Source organism: Tiliqua scincoides, chromosome 1 (assembly GCF_035046505.1).
Source record: "Tiliqua scincoides isolate rTilSci1 chromosome 1, rTilSci1.hap2, whole genome shotgun sequence".
Classification (NCBI taxonomy): Eukaryota; Metazoa; Chordata; class Lepidosauria; order Squamata; family Scincidae; genus Tiliqua; species Tiliqua scincoides.
In genome coordinates this window covers 101,532,801-101,557,615 of record NC_089821.1, presented here as the reverse complement: position 1 = coordinate 101,557,615, position 24,815 = coordinate 101,532,801, and the positions used below count along the sequence as shown (strand labels likewise).

General features: G+C 41.2%; 1 protein-coding gene across 2 annotated transcripts in view; it reads left to right on the top strand.

Annotated features, from left to right (window-relative positions):
* FIGN (fidgetin, microtubule severing factor) overlaps window positions 1-24,815 on the top strand; it is a 136,700-nt gene that overhangs the window by 62,398 nt on the left and 49,487 nt on the right. Inside the window, exon 1 of one of the 2 annotated variants that reach the window (XM_066609486.1) lies at window positions 20-76. The exons of the other annotated variant lie outside the window; for it this stretch is intronic. The gene's annotated coding sequence lies outside the window, so the exon portion shown is untranslated. Of the gene's footprint in view, window positions 1-19; window positions 77-24,815 lie in introns of those variants that run through there. 2 annotated transcript variants of the gene reach the window in all.

Here is a 24,815-nt window from a genome sequence, read left to right as displayed (position 1 = left end):
AGTACTCTTGTCCTTTCAGCAAGAAATCTGGAAGAAATCTATCTCTTACAGAGCGGGTTATGGGGCAGCGAAAGAGGTACATCCTTCTATCTCTACCATTGCAATCAATGTGATGACTTCGCAGTAGTTTAATTTTAATTTTAGTTATTCTTCTCCATCTGTATAATTGTTGTAGATAATGGAAAATATTAATAAATTACCGATTACTTGATGATAGACAAAAACATTTTGACTTGATTGTGCTCATTATAGGCTTGGGCAGAAGGAAGGAGGAAATAAGAGCACTCTTGTAGAAGTGTTAGGATTATGTGGAAGAAAGCAAGAGGAAGTGATGCAAGGGGATTCTAGCCCAAGAATATATGACATGAAAATATTTGATATATTATAAATGCAGCGGACCAATTATTTTGGCTTGCCAAAACTTGTTGCCACCAGAACTCTGCCCTTCATGCTGCTTCAGTGAAAGGTCTGGGATATTCTCTGATTTCTTCCCCATTCCAACTTTTAATGGAACAATTTGTGAACTGTATTGAATAGCCTTTATTGATGTATTGCAGGAGTGATGTTCCACCCCCAGATTTGGGTATACAATGTCTTTGAACTCACCCCTGTCATTGCCCCAATGTTGTGTAAGTTCCTCTCCTGTTTGTTCTCATGTGTGAAAAAGGGCTGTGAAGTCAGGTTTGTCTAAAATTGACTAGACCTAAAGTTAGTTGTGATCAGGTCTAGTCAATTTAACTATTCCTTTGACTTAACTAGGAGTCGGGGAAATGGCTGCAGCCGGAATTAGGTCTTAGAAAAACAGAGCAAGCATGCTTTTGCTTCTGTAATAAGGTGTGCCAACCTACCAAGGCTGGATTAGAGTATTGACACCATGGTAATAAGAGGTAAGTCAGTACCGTTGCTGCATAGAAATAATGGTCTATGTGCAAATTGCTGGCAGAGAAAGTTCAGTCATTGAGCCATGTTGAATCTCCAAACTGGAGGAAAAGCAGCTTAGTTGTGTAGGTGGTGGGTGGGCCTGGTTGCTTGGTGAAGAGGTTGTTGCTCTTCTCTTGAACAGTAAGCGAATGACCAGTAGCAAAGCTGGCATAGAAACAAAAGGATGAACACGCCACTTAATTTGGAAGGTGATTCTGGTGGTGTTCCTGTAAACATAGTTTTGTTGTAGGGACACAATAGTAGATGTGAATGTAACCAAAATCAGTTGATTATTTACAGTGTAACAATCAGCCATGTGTGGTTAAAAAGCAATGAACCTGATTATTTTTCCCTGCTCTTTGAATCCTTGTTTTATGGATAGAGCGCTGTTTCTGTTTGATTATACTGGTTGTGAAGACATACCAAAGTATGGTGATATGTTTTTAGAATGTGATTTTTTTTTTTTGTGATGTGTGTGAGTGTGTTGTTGATGTGATTTTTTTTTGTGATGTGATGTGAGTGTGATGTTGTGAATGTTAAAAGTCTACCCTGACTAGCATTATGTTAAATACTAAATACTCTGTCTACACTACAATTTTAACATGTTCTTTCTTATTAACACTTTAGATCTGAGTGCTCCAGTTGAGGTCAGAGTGCTCGATATCCTGTTAAGTAAATGTTAAAAGGATTCAGTACATTATGCATCTGAATTCCAGCATTGTGGCAATTAAAACAATACAGATGTTTTAGTCTTACGGAATATAAAACCTGTTGCTTCCAAACATCAAAAATGATTTTACTATCATTTTCATTTTGGTGTGTGTGGTTTTTTAATTTTAATTTTTTTTATGTTCTAACCATTCAGTGAAAAATATTTTCAGGGAGAAATAAAAAAAATCCCATGTAAAATCCTGCTGGAACTGTTACTGAATGGTTGGTGGCATTTGTCAAAAACTGATCTATGAAGAAAAAATTGTCCAACTATCAAAATGTGGGATGGTGTGAAGAGCTTAATATATTGGAGTGCTGCCATAGAAAAGGAATGAAATAGCCTGAAATATGGTATTTTTAAGACTAGATAAATTTACTTGTCTAAGCAGTAAGCTTCAGACACAATTGTTTATGAATCTGATCAGAGCTGCTACTTAACACAATACCCTTCTTCCTTATTTAACTAGAAAAGCATCATTGTGAAGTCTCTCTCATGAAGAGTTTTATATTTGTTTATGTCAGGGAGGTAAGATCCTAGAGTTGTTTTCATGTGGTTTGGCATTACACAGATGAACCCTACGCTTTTGTGCTCCTTCCTTTCTCTTACTCATGCTGCTCTGCTTTAAACACGACTTTTGCTTTGCTGATGTATCCAAATGAGCAAACTATGGCTTGCGTGATTCCTCCAGACCAGGATTGCAAACCACAGTTTGATCCTACTTTCTAATCCTTCTTTGGAAGGAATGCACAAAATGTCCAAAATTTGTTTCCACAGAAGTAACTAATGAAAATAGAGCACATTAAGCAATGTGCAATGGGGCACTGGGAAGGCTTGGCATTTATACCAGAACTACCTCCAGATCTTGATTGAGTATGGGAGACTGCATTTTTGACTGGTGAAATGAGACTCTCACAATCCATTTGAACCAATGTAGGTAACCAATCTAAATATAAAGCTTTATAGAAAATTAGAATCCTGCACCCTGTATGTGTGTATATCATGTTTGCTGAATTCTGTATCCAATGCTGAACTGAACCAAACTGCTGAACATGCAGAACTGAAGCTAGATATGTTTGTTTTGACAATAAAATATTGTCTAACAGCCCAATCCTATCCACACTTTCCTGGGAGTAAACCCCCTTGATTCTAATAGAACTTACTTCTGAGTAGGCATACATGGGATTGGGCTGGCAGGCAGTTGTGGGGTTAAAAAAAAGTCTGTTCATTCTGATGATGCATGCATAGTCATTTTTGAAAGCAGCTCTGAAATTGTTGAAATCCCCACCCCCATGTTTTTAATGGGGGATTAAAATGGGAGGGGCCTTTTGGATCAACACTTATATACTAAGAACATAAGAACAGCCCCACTGGATCAGGCCATAGGCCCATCTAGTCCAGCTTCCTGTATCTCACAGCGGCCCACCAAATGCCCCAGGGAGCACACCAGATAACAAGAGACCTCATCCTGGTGCCCTCCCTTGCATCTGGCCTTCTGACATACTGCTGTTGTATGAACTGTGCAGCCTATAGCTATACAGAGTAATGTACAGTATAGCTGATTTACAAGACCAGCTATTGGTAGGAAGCACACTTCCATATCCCAAGATACATGCATACCAAGAGGTGGGCATTTCTGTGCCCTGACTATCATTGCTAAATGTGGTGAACTGTTCAAGGTTGGTTCTGATATAAAGTTTATGCATTCGGGATTTTTTCACATTCATAGTTTTGCACATCCAAATCAAATTCGTACAACTTCATAAGCTTTATAGATGCACAGTCCCTACTAATTTAGTATTGACTGCATAGCTGGATAACGATCATTTGTATACCCAAATGCCTCCTAAAGAGTAAATAGAGAGATCTGGGTCTTTTTTCATGTGAATGTTTTGGTCTCAAGTAGGAAGAGGGCATCCATTTTATCATTGAACACAAATATTAAATACAATTGTGTGTTAATAATTTGTGGGTTTTTAATAATCCTGTCATAGAATAAAAACATTTTGATACATTAGCCATCCAGATTCAAATCACAAAACCACATGCTGCCCTCCTACTTATGGTGGTGGGTAGAGAGGAAAATTGGAGGAAGTTGGCATAGCTATTAACCGAAAGGAAGGAGTAAGTGGGACCCACCCCCAGTTTTGTTGTTGAAAAGTGGTATATAAATACTCTTATTAATATTAATGTTGCAGCTATTGTTTTCAGTGTATTTGTAACTCTACTGAATTTAACTGAAGCCACAATATGTTTCTCGGGAGTAGTCTTGGGTGAGTTCAGACAGTGAGCAAAATTACCTCTGACGCTGCTCAGTGCCGCTGATATCAGGTTGCATTTCTTAGGTATTGCAGTGAATGGGGGAATCAAGTTAATTATGAATTGCTCTGTTTCAGAAAGATACAGTGATACTTTCACATTTTGTGTCACCTTTCCCTTTTACGTGCTGAATATTTAACAAGCACTTGGGTTACTCTTGTTGTCGGGGTTGGCTAACGTAGCATGCATCAAGACACAAAAGCATAAAAAAAAAGAGTGTAACTAACAAGGTTGGAAATTTTTCACAATCAGAGGCAAAATCCTTGCACAGCCTGTTTTTAAAAGGACACTGTCAGTATGAGAACGTTTGCACTTACTATGGCTATGAGAAATTACTCTACCTTAACATTTTATGTATAGGCAGTTTTGCTATTTTGCTGATCATCAGCAACATTTCCTGCACCTTACGTGTGTAGGAACCTGACAAGCTGAAATTCCACAGATGAGTTCTATGAGGCCAAATGGACAAGGCAAACCATCAACGCCTGTTCTTTTGGTAAAAATCTTTCTGCTAGATTGAAGTTCCCTGTGAACTGAAGCAGAGTATCTTCACTGCAGCGTTCAATTAATCAGAGGCCATTTGCTCAAAATTAGGTGGAAGTGTGTTTTATAATTCTTCAATGGATGGAAAATCCAGCTGAGAACAGTAGTAGTGTTAGACTTTACCACCTTTGCAGAAAAAATGAAAAACATTCTGCACCAGGGCCTGCCCCTGGTTGCACACTTGCTGGAGAGGCGTTAGTTCTCCTGGGTTCACCACAGGCCGTTAAGGGTGACAGCAGCATCAGGAGAACCGGGGAAATGCTTTAACTTCACTTTCCCCCAGTGTCACACCAACATGTCTTTGTACTGAATTGTATAAATTGTAAGGCACCAAGAGGATCTGAGATTGAAAGGCAGAGCGCTATCTTCTATGCCCAGAGACCATTTCAATATATAGGGAGCTATGCCAACTAAAATGCGTGAACTGATTTTTGCCCTGCACAGCCCAAATGAACTAAAAATACATTGAAGCTGTACCCCTGCCCCTGAGTATCATCATTATGCCCTCAAATCCTGTTTTCATTTTTATTGATTTTTATTACTGATCTTGGAGCACAGGTTTAAAAAAAATAATGGAGCTCCCTCCATGAACCAAGATGACAGAGTGGGTGATAGAGATGTTAGTGAAGACGTTGGACTGCGTGTGGTGATTTTATCGACTGAAGCCTGACAGGCCAGAATGCCTGATTTGGCTCCATTTGGGAGCACATACAAGCCCAGAGCATTTTGGAATGTCTTTTGTCTAGTCCAGTGGTTCGCAAACTTTTTAGAGGCTTTAGAGCAGGAGTGGCCAACGCATAGCACACTATGTGCTATTTTTTATGTAGAGAATCTTGAATGTGCCACACCACCTTAACATCACTTTTCATGTTTACCACAATAGCAAAATAGAGCTTCCAAGTTCAAAGGCAGTAAATATTCAATTGTCAGAAAGTTTAGAGCAAGAATAAATGGTAGTGTTGCGTAATTGGGGCTTTCCAAATTCACCTGGCTGACTGCTGATGAGGCCAGAAAGTACCTTTAGTATGGCCCAGCAGGTCTTGGTCCAAGGTCCATATAATGTGCGTTCATTGTCCTTCTGCACAGTTCAGCTCCCCTCCGCCTACCCATCATCTCATCCTCAAAGATGATCTTAGCTGGGATCTCTTAGCGGATGATTTTCCTGAATTTGGTGCTCTTGTTACTCGTCTCCACCTGGCTGGGCCACCTGAGCTTTGCTGATCTCACTGGCCATCTCTTTAGTGCCCTGCTTGGTCCCTACCGTCTTCTACAGCCCATCCCTCACCTCTTCAGTGCTCCACCAATACTGGCCTTCTCGAGTAAGCGAGTGACCCTATTGGCAGGTCACTAGCATCTGCCCTATCGGCTTTCTCTCCTGTCCATCGTTCTTTTCCCACCTTTCTCCCCATTTTCCAACTAGAGCAAATCAAACAGAGTAGCTGTGGCTGCCCTGAATGTGTCCATTGCAGTATTAGAAACTTGGGAGCATGCTGTGTAAGGAGTAGCAAAGCAAACTAAACTGCTTGCAGTGCTTTCTTTGTTATACTTTAATGTCCCCCCCCCCCCAAATATATGGTGTTTCTGTGTGCCACTTGCAAAGTGCCCACATGCCACTGTGTCCGCATGCCACTAGTGGCACGTGTGCCGTAGGTTGGCAACCCCTGTTCTAGAGGCTGCTGCCTGATTTATAAATACCACAGGGTGTGGCTATAATGTTGATTGGGCAGCAGTGATCTCACCCAAGCAGTAGCTTGTTTAACACTTGATGCACATAGCCTAATCTGCACTGACAGTTTCGTGAACCACCAAAAATTGGGTCATGATCCATTGTTGGGTCCTAGACCCACAGTTTGACAATCACTAGTCTAGTAGATTTTTACAGTGGGTTCTACAAGGTGTTCATATGAAAGCTGCATCATTCCTACACTGCTCCTTCTGTAGAATTTACTTTCTGCTATGTTGTTGTTTCCTATAAGGAGAGTAGTTTTTTTTTCAGCACATGCTTCTGCATGTTTACTCAGAACTAAGTCCAATTATGTTCAGTGACATTTTACTCCCAGGAAAGTGTGCATCAATTCACGGGGTTAGTCATGTACATAGTCTGGCTCATGTGTGGTGTTGTCTCTTTTATGAATGCATGGCCTTGGGGGTATATTTGCATGGCTGAGGCTGCAGTCTTATCCACACTTACCTGAGAGTGAGTCCCATTGACTTTAGTGGGACTTACTTCTGAGTAGACATACATAGGGCTGGACTGTAAATCTTGATGCAATAAACAGTAATATATAAAGTGGCCTATATAGTTACAGAAAAGGGAAGTTAGACTTTCCCCTCCTGACCACAAGACATCCAAATGAATAAACATTCAATAACTTCCATTGGCATTTACATGTGCGCCAGAACTGCCATGTGTGTGAACTTCTGGAAATGGTATGAACTCTAAACTTTTATAAGAATGGAATTTCTGTCTTCGTACTTCTGTAAAGCCGCTACTGTATTTTGTGCACATAAATGGCTGGAAATCCTAGCAAAATGCATGTGAATGTGAACTGATGTGCATCCACAGGTCACTTATAATGATGGCATGCAATAGTTCTTGGATTTTTAGAAAGCAGTGATCACTATCTCTCTTAGTTACCGCATGCTGGTGCAACATGGTGTGTAAAATTACATGCCATACCATGCCAGCTGGGAAAAAACGCCCCTCACTATGCTACAAATATATATCACTGTCGACCTTTTCTATTATTGCTTTTCCAAGATCTCTGATAAAGAAATTACTGCATTTTTTAGGAAAAGACTGTAAACTCTACTATTGTATTATGCCAAGCTAATACATTCAGCACTTGGGAAGATGTCTGTCCTCAAAATCCCCTAATAGGTACCCCAGTAAAGCTAGCATGACGCATCCTCTTGATTTAAAGATTGGCAACTACTGCTCAGCCTTCTAGAGAAGCAGTTCCCAAATTGCAAGGCTAGATAGGGTAATTATAAATATTGCAAGGGGAGACCCACCCAAATTGTAGACATGATTTTTTTCCCCACTTGTAATATTCTATCTTTGCCCAAACATGCACACTTTTTTTTCTATTACAGATGCTTTCTGTTTGTCCCTGTTTTTGCATGCACCCTCTAACAGAGGGTAACTGCCATAATAGTCTTGTCTCTCCACATCTCTGCGCATCTCCCAGCCACGTTGGTCCTAATATTGCCAGTTAGTTTACACATGGACTGATACTGAGCTAGATGGACTAAAAAGTTGTTTCCTGTGTTCCTGTTGCATCACAGACGCTCAGTCAATAGCCAGGGAGCTCTCAAAGGCTCCAGTCTGTTCCTGCTTCAAGTAGTGATGGTGTATTTTTTTGTGACACTTGGCCAAACTGGTAAAAAAAGTGGGGGAAAATCTTTGTATTTTAATTTGACCTTTCATTCATTTCTGTATTCTGTGGTAATTACCTAAACTGGAATACACATTTTCTTTTTCTTTTTTTTTGGGGGGGGGAGGGGTGTAGAGGACAGAATATATCTCCACTGTTTCACATGAAGTCAAGGCTGTTTACAATGAGATCAGAGCATACAATTCAGATCCTTTAAGGAATGGCACTAGCTTCCCATTTGTGTTTGTATTCAAGGTGTTGGCTGTTGCATTAAAAAAGCCAGAGCTCAGAAGAGTTTGGTATCTCAAGGACAGCTGCTTATGTGTGATTCTTTCTGGTCATTGAAATTTTGGGAAGGGACTCTGCTCCCCATTCAAGCTTGGCTTACAAGGCCTTTTCTGCACTGGCCCCCAGGTTCTGCAATCCCTTTCTATAGGAAGTCTTGCATTGCTCCCTTTCGGCTTTTAAGATGTCTCAGGGGCTTGCTTATTTTGCCTGGCTCTATAGAAGGCTGATGAAAATTTGCCAGTCCTTTTAATTCTGACTTCACTGCATTTTATTCTTTTGTTTTAATTGATATTGTGTGAAAGGTGGTATAAAAATGAAAATACATTATGTCCATTAGAGAATCGTGACACAATTGCACCACTTGTACAGTGTAGGCAATTTTGTTTAGACTCGAATTGTGTTATGCCTCCTTCCTGCCCCCTGCCCCCAAAGTGTACTCCTCCTCTTCCTCCACATAGAACAAACTGATGGGCCGAATTATAGGAAATGATATATGAGCTAGCTGGCCCTTTAACTAGGAGTGGTGTGTTTTTCAGTAAAAAAAATTGCAATAGTGAGATGGTTATAGAATTGGTAAGTTGACCAGCCTCACCTGACCCTGGCTGAACCCTTCCCCAAAAATGCCGGACAAGTCAGAGAGGCAGGTTTCAACCTCTCTGGCCCTTGGAAGGCCTTTCTATTTTATTTTATTTTATTTATTGGAATTGTAATCCACTTTTCGCCCCGAAGGGCACCCAAGGCAGCTAACAGAACTTAAAAACCATAAAATACATAAAATTATTAAAATACAATAATAAAACAAAGAGTAAAAGTGCAAGGCCAGCAGCGTTTAAACAAGCAGTATAAAAGCAATTATTTGAAAAGCAGCAATCATGCCCCCTATCGCGCATCAAATGCTTTCTGAAATATGAAAGTCTTCAGGCCTCACCGGAAGGTTTACAAAGGAGCTGTTTTGAACCTCAAAGGGGAGGGAATTCCACAGTATAGGAGCCACCACCGAGAAAGCCCTGTTTCTGGCCGCCATCCCCCTCACCTTTTTCAGTGGCAGCACAGCCAACAGGGCCCCTCCTGATGACCGAAGAGGCCTTATAAAGATACTTCCAGTTTTATGAAAAACTAGAAGTACATTTAAAAGGCCTTCTGGAGGCCTTAGAAGGCTTCCTAAGGTCGGAGAGGCCACACATGGCTTCTCCAGCCCTCAGAAAGCCTTAGAAAGACCTTCTAGAGGGCTGGCCCTCAGAACACCTCCAGACATATCCAGAGGGGTCACAACAAGAAATGAACCAGACGTGACGTCACTTCGGGTCATGGGGCGCTGTGACGTTCTGTGCCTTAGCAACACAGGTCACGGCACGTTCCTGCCTCACAGGCATGAACCAAAAGTGGCTTCCGGCTGCATCCTGGAGGCCCTTTGAGCTGCAGAGAGGCATTCATGGATGGTGGAATCTGCGGGTGCCAAGCCTGCGGATACTGAGGGCCCACTGTACTTACATAGGTTTAAGATTTTGGATATAAGAAACCAATATAAATTGGTTGGAAATAAGAGGCAGTAAGACAAGGTGATATTACGCAGAGCGTTTGTTATGCAAAGGTTCCATGCTGTAAATGTCCAGTAGCACAGGTTTCAATCATTTGAATACAATACTAAACCCCGGGCACCAAAGAGAGAATTTGGAGTTTCCAAGAACTGAGGCAAGTAAAGAGTGGGGAAAAACCTTAAAAACAAAAATATGACTATCTTTGAATCTGAATCTAAGGAAGCTAATAATTTATTGAGACTACTAAAGCTCCATTCCTTTTTTCTCTTAACTGGAACTAAGTGGAACACAGTGGGACTTAATTCTGAGCAGTCAGCAGAGGATTGTACTGTTTATATAGTATGCGAAAATACCGCATATACAACACAAAAATATAGTTTTTGCAAGGCAAAGTTGGAACTGAAATGCAGGACGTAAGAACATAGGCTCCGCAGGCACCACAACATTGTGGGGCACAATGTGTATAGGTCTAAGTGTTTTCTATTGTTTACATTTTTTAAAACAGCCATGTAGTTTTGCTTCACTTTAGTATTGACGTAATGCAAGGTGACAGCTAAAATGTAAAGGGGATCGCATTTATATTTAGATCATTATAAAATTATTGCAGTGCACCCAAGCAGATCCAGCGGGCTTTGCTGATGGCAAGGTTTGCTGTCCATCAAAATTACCATGTTGTGTACATCTCCACTGTATCCTAGAAGGTCCGTTTTTACAGCATGCCCCAGTGTGGGTGCTCCCTCTTATAGAAGAGGACAAAGCACAAGGGGCCATTGTTAGAATCTCTAGAAGGGAAACTGAAGACCATATACAAGTTCAGAAGAGAGCAGCTGATGTAGCCTCTCCATGGATGGCTTGGCAGACAGGCTCCCCAGAGTTTCGAGAGGCTAAGCGTCCTTGAGCATGTACCCAAAAAGCACTACAGAATTTTTTGTTTACCTAGTAAGCATTACAGCTTTACAACCAATCTTGCAATTGAAGCACTTCTTATGAAATGTGGCTGATCCCTCACAACAGGACTTACTGACTCTATGCTATAACAGCACCCATTCAAAACTTTTAATTGCCCGGAGACCATGAAAGTAATTTTAATGGCAAACCATATGTCTTGGGCTATCCAAAGAGAACAGCAATGCAAAGTCACTTTAAAAGCACATGCCTTCATAAACCTGTATTTTTAAGTGCAATTTGTACCACCTGTATCTTTAATGCAGTGGTTCCCAACTTTCCTTTGGGAAATGACCCCTTTAAGGAGGGACTCATAGTGCGGTTAGAATGGCACTTCCGGGTGCCAGTGCTGCTGCCACCCACATGTAAAACAACCCCTATTTTACTTACACGGATTTGGCGGCGATGAAACCTGGAAGTGCCATTCTAATGGCACTATGGGTCCCCAATTGAGTCGCTACCCTTCTTCTTCTCCCTTTCATAAGGAATACATTTGAAATATGCTGCGCAGAACAGCATCATGCTTGTTGAGCAGTTTGCCGGCTGTATTCCATATAAAAGACTGCAATATTATTGATAACCTTTGAGTAGATTTGCTTATTGTATTCTGGTTGTTGACGAAACCCCACAGCTTTACTCAAAACTTTTAAAAAAATAAACTAATGGAACTGATATTTAATTAATTGTATAGGAAAACAGAAGAAACTAGAGATATGATCTTCTGTGTAAGTACTTTGTAATGTCTGTTTTTTTCAGTTATTGGAGACTTCAGTTTTTTTTTAAACAGCTTTTTCTCATTTGAACCACTTAAAAAAAGATTTAATTCTTCTTTCTGTCGTAAATTTTTCCCGACCTCCACATTCAGACCTGTACCCTAATGATCGTTAAAACTGTAATGGTAAACTTTGAAAAGTACATAGGACAGCAACAATGCTGTGAAATAAATTCATTAAAATCAATGTTATTTCAATGAATACTAATTGAATTATTAATGCTTGGATCAGGTTTTTCCCCCCTCCCCGTTTGTGATTATTCAGCTTGTTGTCTCTTGAATCTATAACCTCGTTAATGAAAGCCCCATATTGTGGGTATAGATTGTTCACAGACTTATTTTGCTCTTGCTTGTCCTTGCTTTTTTCAGTGACTGTGTGTGAGGGTTTCCCAAACTACCAAATGGGCATTTCCTCTCTTCCCCCTTTCAGCTTTTTGCGTAAGTGATAAATGCTGCCACCCATTGCATTGTGAGACATCTGTAGCAGGAGGTAGAGTTTCTCCAGTTTAGAATAAAGATTTCCATCTTACTGCTTGAGGGCACTTTATAGAGATGCAAAACTCCTTTTTAGGAGGGTACCAAATTAAGTCTTGCTTCAGATACAGTTGTATTGTGAGGCTGAAATTCTGCGTAGCTGTGGATTACTTCTTGTCTGTGGAAACGGGAGCAGAAATACACCTGTCATCTTTGAATTTCAAACTACCACACTATTCTTAATCTGGATTTCTCAATGTTCCAGAGCTCTCTGCTTTTCTTTCTCTTCCGTCCTTGTGAAGCTGCTTTCGAGTCCCATGATGTATCCGAATGGATGAAAGGGGAGTGGGGAGGGGGCTATATTGTTTCATACTTGTAGAAACAGATGTAATGTAGAATTGTCGTTTTCTATCCTAGTACAACACTAAACCCAATTGTTGTGTGGTTTTTTGTTCTTGCATTTTACATGACACAGACAAATGCCGTCTATGCCATGTACATAAAACTGCGATTTGTAACAACAGCTCAAGTATAGAGTCATCTTTTCTCCTAGAAATTAACCCAGTGTCCAGAAAGTCAAAATAGTGTGAAATTGAAAGTGGGTCCCAGGAGTGGGAACTCGCCAACAGGACACTGGCAAATGATCAATTATTTCCTGGACTGCTGTACAAGAGCTACAGTTCATATTTCTAGGACCTCTGGGGAAAGAGAGAGCTGCAGCATGCCTAGAGGAAAAGGCTAATACTATAGCTGCTGTTTCTTTATGGCCAGGCACAGCCTCCTGTTAGTGCAGCATGTCTGTTGGGAACAAGTGGGTGCTATTTTCGCCAAAATGAAATTAATGTGTCTGGGCTGTATATTTACAAGCGAGTATTTTTAGCTTCATGTTTAAATTGAGCCATTACATTTAATTCATGCACTGTAAAAATAAGTCATTACGTGCCGCTTTGTTTGCCCATCCACTATAATTTCATGCTCGCGAGAGAGAAATCCCAGCTGCGTGGCTTCAAGTGTATTGCCTTGGAGATCACAGCAATTCTTAGACTGGGTTTGCACATGCTAAATGTGGTGGCATGGTGGCTGCCTGAAATGGAACCATGTGTGAAGTACCTTGCTATGATGTTGATCCAACTTTTGTCTCAAAACTGATAGAGCAGATTAGGCCTTGTGCGTCAAGGGTAAAACAAGTTGCAATTTGGTGGGGAGGATTGTTGCTCAATCACCATTATAGCCACACCCTTTGGCGTTTATAGATCAGGCAGTGGCCTCTAAAGAGATTGGGAAAGTTCACAGTAGGAGAAGTTCTACAGAAAGGGAGTCAGGCAACAGAAAGGCAGCTAGCGTGCCCGCATGGGCACGCTAGCGCTGATTGCCAGGCTAAACCCCCCTATCAGCCAGCAGCAGGGCTTTGCTGCCAGCTGATTGGCTGGCTGGCCTTGGGGGGCGGGACAATTGAGCTACGCCTGGAGTTGGGTGGACACCCCATGAGACTGGGGGACGTAGACGGCTAGGCCGTTTCCCCCATTTAGAACCCCGCACTTAGTTTGGGTATTGTTGCCTATTTTGCCTTGTTGCGCTTGTTGTAAGTTAATAAAGTGGCCCATTTAATCCCATACCTGTTGTCGGCTGTATTTATTGGGGAATGCATGGTAATAGCAGTTGGCTAGGACTACAGCTCTAGGCACAACTACACAATTGAGAGTAACAGCCCAGAGCGACTTTGCTGCATGCTGTGGGCCAACCAGGGACCAGGCAGCAGCAGAGAGGTAAATAAAACACTTTTTTTTCTTACCTACTCTGCTGCACCATGTCCCCCAACTTCTTGCACCAGGTTACTTGCCTGCCTACTTGCACCAGCTCTTTGGCTGGTGTCAGTCCAAGGGGCTTGTTGAGGCAAAGCCCATGGCATGGGATCTTGGTGGAGCTGATACCACCCTCAACCCACATATGACATGCCCCTGGCCAACCAGTTCTCTTCCTCATCCTCTCCCAGAATGCCCTGCAACCTCCCCTCCACTGACTTATCTTCTCCAGTGGGGCGCTGGATGCTTTCACAAGATCAAAGCTGTGAGCCATTTGCACCGCTGGTTAGCACATCCAGTTGCCAGCAATTGTACTGGCAGTCTTGCGTTCTGCCATCAGCAGGGAAACGTGCATTCCACCAGCGGCAAGGAAGGATAAGATTGGGCTGTTAAAGATGGAGACCTCTGCACGCTGTTCCCCCACCCATCGCCCTGGATACAGCATACACTCCTTTGACTGTAAGTTTAGGTCGGATTAGGCTGTAAGAAGCACTGAGTATTTTTAGTGCACTCATTTTAAAAAATCATAGGGTTTGATGACTCCTTTACGCTTGATATTACTGAATTGTTCTGAGTTTTTATGTATTTTAGTAACTAGTTTTGAATCTGAAATTAGGATTTAAAGTAAAAGTAAACTTCAAACGCGAGGGTGATTAGAAATCAAGGAATTAGCAGCCCTATTTTATTTGGGGTTTCTTGCGTTTTTATACCACCCTTCCTCTAAGAAGCTCAGGGCGGTGTACATGGTTCCTTCCCTCCTTTTGTCCTCACAACAACCCTGTAAGGTAGGTGAGGCTGAGAGTGAGTGACTAGCCCATGGTTACCCAGGAAGCTCCATGGCTGTGTGGGAAGTTGATCTTCCAGGTCTAAGTCCCACATCAGAACCACCACACCATCCTGACTCTTTTACACACTGATTTGCTTGGGCAAAGAATATTAAACAACATGCGAAAGCTCACACAGAAAGCTGTTTGCCACAGAGTGCCTAAATTCAATTTTAGTAGCTTTTTACAGCAAAAGTCTTTTCTCTTTCAAAGCAGAGAATACAAGGTGCTTCTTCTGGGAGTCCATCTTCCACGTTCTTGATCTGAATGCCATCTTCACATGGTGGATTTTTCCTTAAGTGCTTGTGCAGTGAAAATTCTGCTATGACATTTATAAAGTTGCTTATTCTTTTTTCAGATTCCCTTTTTTCTACAGGATAAGTTTGAACAGTGTTTTCACTTCAGGGGACCACTGTCAAAGAGAGGTTCTCACCGTTTCTATTCAGAATTTCTCATAGCAAAGAATACATTTTTTTTTTCTTTTTTTAAAAAATAACCTGTTGCTGTACCTTCCCAACTTGAAATTAGGAGTTCAGATCACAAGGACCTTTACACCTGAAGCCTTTGGTCTTGCAATTTAAAATAATAACTCCACAGGATTGCTTTTGCTCTTGCAACTTTCAAACCTACCTTCATTTTTCTGCTAGATCTATCTTGTAAAAGCTTAACAATGCTTTGCTGTGGGCGAATGACCACGACCAATTATGGGCAATGCCCTTCATTATCTCTTCCATATATTGTGTTTTCACAAAGTTGATGGAGACTCTCCTTGCTAAAGTATCCAAAGTTTTTACTACCCTCAATAACATGACTAGAAATGTTCAAATATGGTGAGGCAACTATTTGTCAAATTGGCAGGTCTGTATAGCTTTGATCCAGAAGAAATATTCTCCTCTGTAAAAAGAGTTTCCCCCAACTGGGCTAGTTGAGCAGCAAATTAATTTGGCTGGCCCTCATCATGATCCATTTTCCCCACGCTTCCTTTTTATTTGTTACCATCAGGACCAACTTTTTATAGGGGGTTACCAGGTTTAATCACAGCAATTGTAGCCTTTTTACCTAAAAAGGTAAATGCATCTCTTTCAGTTCTAATAGCCTTTCCTGTTTCCTCTTAAGCCAACTACAAAAGACAGTTGGAGGTGCATGGTAGAATCTCCCAAAGTTTTTCTTTTCTTTTTTTTCTTTAAAGCAGCCATATAGGAGATAGGGTCAGAACTGTGGTGGTGCAGGAAGAAGGGTTCATATCATTTATCTGATCAAAATCTCACTCCTCATAGTTGCTCTTTGCACCACTGTGGAACATGTATGTAGACCTTTATCAGTTGGGAAAAGAGCTGTTTGGGGAGACGATCTAGATAAGGGGAATGGTGATGGGGAAGAAGACACACACACACACACACACACACACACACACACACACAAGCTGTGTGAGCAAGCTGTGGATTGCAATGTGGTACTTGGGGTGGTGTTTGTGTGTACACCCCCAAGTATCACATAGCAATCCACAGCTTGCTTACACGGCTTCTCTGAAAAAATAAAAGTTGAGTGAACCAATCACAGGACTCCTCCAATCTCTTCCAGTTTGACCCTTCATCATAGCACTGATGTCTTGACCTTCAGTTTGCCTTGAGCAGGGGTACCCAAACCCCAGCCTGGGGGCCACTTGCAGACCTTGAGGATTCCCAGTATGGCCCACGGGTAGCTCCCTGTCTCCAATGAGTCTCTGGCCCTCCATAGACTTGCTGCAGCCTGTGCTGTCCCATTGCAACTGCTATCAGTGTGAGGGCGCCTGTTTGACCTATCGCATGAGCTGTGGGACGAGGGCTCCCTTCACTGCTTGCTGTTTCACATCTGTGATGCAGCAGTGGCAGCGAAGGAAAGGCCAGTCTTGCTTTGTGTAAGGCCTTGTATAGGCATTGAGCTACTGCAAGACCTTCATTCGTTCATATAAGTTCCATCTCTAATGTATTCACTTATGTAAACTTATTCAAATTTGAAATGTAAATTAAGTCTTTTTTATTCCTGCAAACCCCCCCCCCCCCACAGTGTCAGATTGATGATGTGGTCCTCCTGCCAAAAAGTCAGCCTCCAAGAGGTTCAGTTTAGCCATTGTGGTTAATAGCTATTCACTATCCAATTAGGGACACATCTGTCACCCCCAAATCTTGTATCTTTCGGGTGGACGCATTTCTTCATGATGGGAACGGTAATGCAGAGTGATACCTGTTCATCAATGCAATCTTTTTTCTTCCTTATTTCTGTGAAAAAAAGAATCTTGGGCCATCTTCAAGCAACTACCTGTTGCTGTTATATAATACATCCTGTGCTTATATGGCAGTTCTCAAAAGCTTATTGGCTTGAAAGGGCAATGAATTCACCATTTTTGTTAGGAAGGGTGAAGAAGAGAGATTGATCTAGCAGAACATTGATTTAGCTTTGTTTACATGGCAAGAATCTGAGAATATTATTCTGCCTTTGGTATGCTTTCTTTCTAGTAATATTTTGTAAATAGAATTCTTGGGTATTTGTGTCTGTTGCATGCTACTTGGAAAACTGGGCATCTGCTTTAAGAATTTGGATTTATTATTATATTAAGAATATTTCTATATTGCTTTTCAACAGGAGACGTTCACAAAGCATTCAAAGTAAAATAAATCAATAAATGGTCCCCTGTCCCCGAAGGGCTCACAATCTTTAAAAAAAAAAATACAGAAGAGATACCAGAAACAGCCACTGGAATAGATGTCCTGCTGGTGTGGAGAGGGACAGTCGCTCTCTCCCTGCTAAATATAAGAAGATGCAAGTTTGAAAAGTGCCTTTTTCCCAGTTAGCAAGGGATGTAGGTAGGTGGGCAATGTAAGTAATGCCTGCCAATGGATGGCCAGCCTATTGCTGTTTTAGGACTGGCATGTAGCCACAGGGCACAGACTTCTAGAAAACATTTGGAGCTGACAAGGAGAATTGGATATTTGGGCAATAATATTGGTACCCAGGGTCACAATTGAACTGGGAAGTAGGTTTTGCAAAGGTAGATGATGATGTCATAATAAGACACAAGGAAATCTCAAAAACCTCCAGTCACACTTTCTCTTAGGCACTGTTCACTTATATGAATTTGTCTATACACATGTTTCAAAAAACAAAGTTTAAATCGTGAAGGTGATTCCCCTCACTAAGTGCATACCTGAAAGTAAGCCTGAGATGGGAGAATGAAGCTGCTCTTCCCTCAGTTCCTAGCACTTCTCAAAAGTTTTAAAGGGACAGTAGCTGTTTTTCCAATGTTGGGGATTTTCAATGTATTTCAGTGTGAAGTTGAATATATGCCATTTTAGCTTTATGTGCTGGCTGTGGAACATCACTCTCATGTAAGATGTGGGGTACATCTAAGGATGTTTCAGAGCTCTCATCTAAAGTAATCCAATAATTAAGTTGTTTTAATTCTAACACAAAATATGTAGGAAGGCTTCTTCGACCCCGGGTGCCACTTCTATTTTGGATATAGGACAGGACTGTGAAAAAACAGACCAAAGCTTCAGCCAAGCGTGAGTCAGCACTACAGTATCTACTCCCCTGTATAAAGCTTCCGAAGTGGCTTTGTACTACTTAGTGTAGAGGTTCTCAAACATTTTAGCACTGGGACCCACTTTTTAGAATGACTGTCTTTCAGGACCCACTGGAAGTGATGTCATTAACCTGAAAGTGATGTCATGGCTGGAAGTGACATCATCAAGCAGGAAAATTTTAACACCAGACACCTTTGTAGGTATAGATTACTGATATACTTCTTTCCCCAAGTACTTTTTCTAGTATATTTTGGAATTTTTCAGTGCCCCTTACCAAGAGGTTTAACCTACCTGAAGTCTGTCTTGGAAGTTTCTTGCCTTAAAAAATATTCTGGAAGAATATACAGGTCTAACATAGCCTTGGGAGATACTGGCTTTTAAGCAGTGTCTGGGTGATCCCTTTCTCCCACTCAGGACACATCTGAAGAACCATGTAACTTGACATGCAGGAACAGAGTATGTGTGTATGTATTGGCAACCTTCAGTCTCGAAAGACTACAGCAGGGTAATCAGCAACTACAGTCCTCCTTCAGGCATATAGCTATTGGAGACAGGATTACACTGAATAATCTATATGGAGTGAGGCATGGCCCACCAGTAAGGGGCAAACTAGACGTTACATGCAACCATGAGTAATCTTTTCCAACTTCTTTAAAAATGAAAAGCACCCTTTGAAGACTGCAAGTTTATCATAGGAACAGCCAGGAAAGAGGGTATTTATCCCCCTTGTTGTAGATACATTTTCTGACCTAGTTTATCCCTCCCAAGTTATTTTCCTTTTGTTTTTAAAGTCTCTGATTCATATTTATTTAAAAGTGTTTATGTCTTGCCTTTCCAAACCAGAAGAAGGCTCAAGGCAGCTTACATCAATAAAATAATCAATAAAACAACACAAATCCAAATAAAGAAAGAAGTAAAAGCAAAGCAGCAACTCAATAATTAAGAACCAGCTGGAGCCAACACAATGAATAAACAATCTAACAAAGATCAAGAAGACAAAAGAGTTTTAACTCAAAGTACTAACAGAGGGTATCTCACTTGGGGATAAATTTCACAGATAAGGCACCACAACAGAAAAGACCCTGTCGCAAATTGAAATGAATTCATGGGATTGGCAGACTTATGTGTGAAGAGAAGGTCCTTCAGATAGCTAGGTTGTAACCATTAAGTGTTTTATAGTTCATTCCCAGCACTTTTGAACTGAGCTTGGAAACGCATCAGCAGCCAGCAAAAATGACTCATGATCATACAGCTGGGTCTGGTCAACAACCTGGCAACAGTATTGGCACCAATTGTAATTCCTTTAGACAGCCCCGAATCAAGTATGTAACAACAGTCCAACACAGTCATTGCTAGTACACAGGGAACCTTACCCAGATCTGTCTAATCTAGGAAAGGACGCAGATGGCGTTCCAGTCGTAGCTGCCTAAAGACACTCCAGGCCACAGCTGACACCTGGAAATCCAGGTTCAAGGCTGGGTCCAAGAACACCCTAAGAGTGCAAGTCTTGTGCTTCTGAATAGGGCTCATTCTGCTAGAAAACAAAAGAGCTGGTATAGGTCCAAGGAGTCCTGCTGATGGCCAGGTGAACTATGGAGAAATAAGTATAAAGTATTTTAATTGCCTCTCCCAGGTGGTCTGCCCCCCCCCCCCCACCAAAGCAAGCAGCGTGCACTCTGTCAGCAGTGCTGACTGGTGGGGGGGTAGTATCCATGCTTCACCATGGTTAGCACACTGCATCAATGGGTTGCCTTTCCCTGATAGAGATCTCAGATGTATATTGAGATCATGGTTATATACTGGCCGGCAAGGCAGGGAGGCTGATTTTGAGGATGGCTTGCTCAGTGCAGATGAAATGCTTAAAGGTGATCAATGCAAGCCACTTCAAACTGATGCAGTCTAGCTTTAGCAATTGCTTAGATAAATATGTAACAATGGTTTAAAACAAAACCATGGTTAAGTGTTGTATCTGCGTTGGACCAGAATGTGTTCACACCCACTCTCTCAAACAGCAGTTTGTTCAAGTTGTAAAGTATTTGTCTCAGCTGCAAATGCACTAAGGTAAGCAGGAGTAGTTTAAGCCCTCTGAGCACAGAGAGCACAGAAGGAAAGTGGTCTACTTCTGGAATAAACTGTTCTTTGAGAGACGCCACCTCCGTTTTAATGGTATGCCAATCTTAACAGATTTCTTTCTCCCACCCCTGACACAAACCTTTCTTGGCAAGCTGGAGCCTTATTAACCAAGGACAAAAAGTAACAGGAGATGCATCACCCTGTCTTCCACCAGCCTATTACTGCTTAGCCAATTTTTCACACAAGGATAATATCTCCCATCTTTAGATTACTGGTAGCCTGTGTTGGCTTGGTCTTTTCTTGGCTGTTTGCCAGCTGCAAACCCACTTCCCTGTGACAGTGGAACTAATTAATTCAAAGTTAATGGTGACTAAATCTTGACAGGGGAGCAGGCCAGACATTTGACATATTACTGAAACACTCTGAACCAGTTAATGCCGGGGTGGTCGTCCCCCTTCCTGGAAATACCACTTTTTGCCTCTCATGTTCTGATGACTTCACAGTGCTTCTCCCCCCATCCTCTCACGAGAGGGGCTTGGCTCTTGTCAACTTTTTCCCTCCAAAATTCTTTGCTTTTGTTTTTGAAATGCGAAGGAGAAGTCTACACGCTGCGTGCTGCTCTTCGTCGCTGCTGATGGAATCTGGAAAGCGTTGCTTATTTTTAAACGTTTGAGCAGATCTGTCGTTCCAGAGGTGGGTTTTTCCTTTTCTGCAGTGTTGGCCTGTGGTTTTATAATGGTATGTTGAAACTTACGTAGGTTCTGAATCAAGCAATGAAGCAAAGCAGGAGGACTGAATTTTGGGAGGGGAAAAGGGGACAGGGCGTGTCCTAAAGGAAAAGTCCTAAAGTAGGGCAGCCCTCAGGAGGTGACTGTTTATGAAGGATAGATCTGGCAGTACCTATCGCCGACGATGGCCAAATGCAACCTCCATATTCTGAGACGGTAGATGTCAGCCTACCAGTTTGTGGGCAAAGAACCAGGGGGTGGCTATTGTCATGTTGCTCTTGTCAGTTTTCCAAGGGCATCTAACTGGCTGTTGTTGGAGACAGACCTCTGTGTGATTGAGCATAGGCAGTTCTTGTGGTGCTAGGCATAGTTTTACCAGTCATCTCCACAGTGTGATGGAAGACACTGTCCTTATGCAACTTCAGTCTTCCTCTGAGCTCTTTAAGGGACAGCAGGCTTTTGTTTTCCTAACTGAAGGATGCTTTCAAATGTGTTTTCCGTAGCATTGGTCCGGGATGTGATACAGTAAAAAGCATGTGGGGTGGGGGGGGGGGATAGTGTAAATATGGCATTTCCCGGCATCTCATCCCTATTCAAATGAATATGATCCTGCTGACCCCAGGTTACTTCTAGGCCAGATTGTGATATCATGGCTTAGAACAGTGAAGCCTTTGGCTGACCCAGACGTAGCCCAAGTCAGCCAGAGTTAATTTATTTGAATCAGGGGATGATCTGCTGGGGTGTGCTCTGTTTTAAACATGAAACACAACACTCCATGTTGTGCTGCAACCTGAGAAAGGATAGATGTATATGAAAGCACTTCCGAGTACAGTTAAACCAAGAGATGCAAGCATACGACCAAGAAAGGCAGTATATAAATACCATTATTATTATTATTATTATTATTATTATTATTATTATTCTTGCTGTATTTAATGCTGGAATTGGGATATACACAGAGGTGATTGAACATCCACATACACCAAGCCTATAGTTTGACATTAACTGTGTATTCCAAAGTAAATCCATTTGGGTTTCAGTGGGGATTACCTTCTAGATTGTATACTATTAATCACCTTCCTTGTTTCAAATCTACTTTTGAAAATGTGTACTTAATGAACGAAACAAAGTAGCATTTAATATCAATTAAAAATATTTAAAATCTAGAAGTAGAACAGCAGCAAGTAGCCTTAGTGGTTTTAATTCTGCCCTTCTTTGCAGAGTTAATTCTTTTTATTATTCATTCAACTATAAATATTAAACAATTAATTTATTAAACAACTTTGACCATTAGTGAAGTATGGAGCTATGTATACTCCCACCAATTATGTAGTTTCCCACCAAATTCATATATACAGCATTTACTACATTTTTGAATAGAATATTTCAAGTGAGAAAATTTTGTTTCAGAAATTGACTCCTTTGATCACTTTTGTTGCAGCCCTGTGCAAATGCATGTTACTTTTCAGTTTAAAAAAACAACTCAATAAAATAGGAATTACCGTACGATAGAGCAAGTACACATCAAATTTCACTTTTTTTGAGTTCTGTTGAATCTTTATTTCTTATCCAAGTAGGGGATGAAAAATGCTTTGGTTTAAATCGTGTCTTGTGAGAACCTTCATGCACGTGCTTTAGTTTGGGATCATGCATGAAGGCTTTATTTTCTGTAGCTGTTTTTAAACATTCTTCTCTGCAATCAGTGCTCTATCTTGAAGCTGCTTCTGACATGTCCCTGAGTTCTGAAAGCAACTTCAGATGCAGCCTGACAAAGCTGTGCTTGACGAAAGAATCTAGCAGACCCTGTGGCAAGCTTTTCTGTATTAGAAATGCATTTTATTTCTGATTCTTTCTAAGCTAATGACTCTCTGTCAAGGCCTCAGAAAATAAAATTTCTTATATGCGCTCTTCTAATGTGTGGAATCCAGTCACTGCTTTTCTTTTTAATAATATTGTTTCAACAGCAGAAAACTACTGAGTGTGCATCGATTTCCAGTATGGAAACTGTCTCCTGATGGTTTGAATTCAGGCGACAATCCAATATTTTGAACATCGTCCTGTAGCTTGCTTGTTTTTACATTCTACTCTGCAGGGTGTTTTAATTCTGTTTTGGATATAGATGAAGTACTTCAGGGCCCCAGGTTTCTTTTGCAATCTTGGCAACAAGTGTATGTAACCAGAAAACCCCAATTTGAGCTGCACTACATGTATTTTTTGTTTGTTTGCTTGGAGGTGCTACAGTTTGTGGTTTTTCCCCCCTTGTATAGATTTTGATGACTGTATGCATTAGAAGGTGCATCTAATAAATTGGTTGGTTGTCTGAATGGTTCAGAAATGTTCTTTATGGCTTGTTGATGTTGAAATTCGACTAATAGCTAAAGAGCAAAACTAGAGGTGGCTTTCCCAGTGAGCGTCTTTATAAATCTGGCAGTATGATTATTCTATAACTATTCTTCACTCACTCTGCGTGTATGTGTGCACTCTTTCTCTCCCCCTCCCCCAGATTCCAGCCTGACTCTAGGATAACCATATCTTAACAGAAAAAAAAGCCAGAAGGGCTTATAATGAATTATACTTCCTTTTTTGCCAACTAAGTGTTTTGGTGCTTGATTTTGCTTGATATCTGCAGAAAGCGGCCTCTCTATCAGGTGCTCGGATAGCCTTGAGCACCTCCTTTGTTCTTTCAGGTTTTGTGCTTAACTGATTTATTGCTTATTTTCCCCGGTGATTTTATTGTGTTGCCATTAATAGTTTCTCAAACTTCTCGGTCTTCCCTTCTACAGTGCAGCATGTGAAACACCTTGCAAGTGATCCTCTAAGTGTTGTATCTAATGTTTGTTTTAGAATGGAGGTTTCAGAGTATATGTACAACTTTGCAAATGTGGTAACTGTGTCTGCCAATCCTCTGATGCCAGGTGCAAACACCACTCCTCTCTTCCATATCCCCAGTCCTTTTGACTCCAATGGTTACAATCTTCAGTCTAATAATTGAATGCCTGGGGACTTGGGAAGGGGCTGCTGCCGGAAGCCCTGTGGTGTCACTGTCAATGATACTGAGCTAGGTAGACAATAACCCTGTCTTCTTATAAGGAAGCATTCAGCCACTAGATTTTGGTTGAATGTAATTCAGGGGTTCGAATGGCAGATTGACTCTGGGAGGGGTGAAGTTTGGTGCCACCAATAGCTTATCCTCCTTTTCGAATTTGATCCCATGGTGTAGGTCCGTGTAGACGAAGATGCAAAACTTTGTATTCAATATATGCATGCACAGCAATTGCTTGTTCAAAGTTACATGGCATCTCTGTGTGTGTTTCTGTGTATGATTGAATGTAAGCTTGACTCATCAGAAGCAAATCATTCAGATCAACAGTTTTTATAGGCGATAACCCCAGAATCAGATCTGAATTACTTCTAGCACATAGAACTAAAATATCTCACTAGAATTAATTCTTGAGTAACTGATGATTTGAAATAGCCCTAGTCTAGTGACGAGGTTATGCCAATAACTTAACAGTTCACCTGAGGGAGCCTGGAAGAATTTACAAATGATGGATAGTTTCACAAATAACTGCCAATTTAAAACACTAACCTTAGGCTGTTGCATTATGTCAGAAAGATAAGTCTGTCTTAATAAACTGGATATAATCACCAGTGGCTGAAGCCTTAACAATTTAAACTTAAATGTTTTAAATTCAGGAGTAAGGGATCAGTTAAAACAATCATTGGATTTTTCATTTGTTTGGTTGATTGCTAATTTGTGTAGTTACTTCTGTATCTATCTGTTTACATTGGACCATCTGGAACAGTTTGTGCTTGACAACTAAATTATATTAATCCCTGTGTTTGGCAGTTTCGTATTTGTGTGTGTGTGTCCCCCAAAGTCTTTTCCCAATAATGGTCGAGGAAGGCCAGAGGTGGCAACTTGGTGCGTGAAACAGT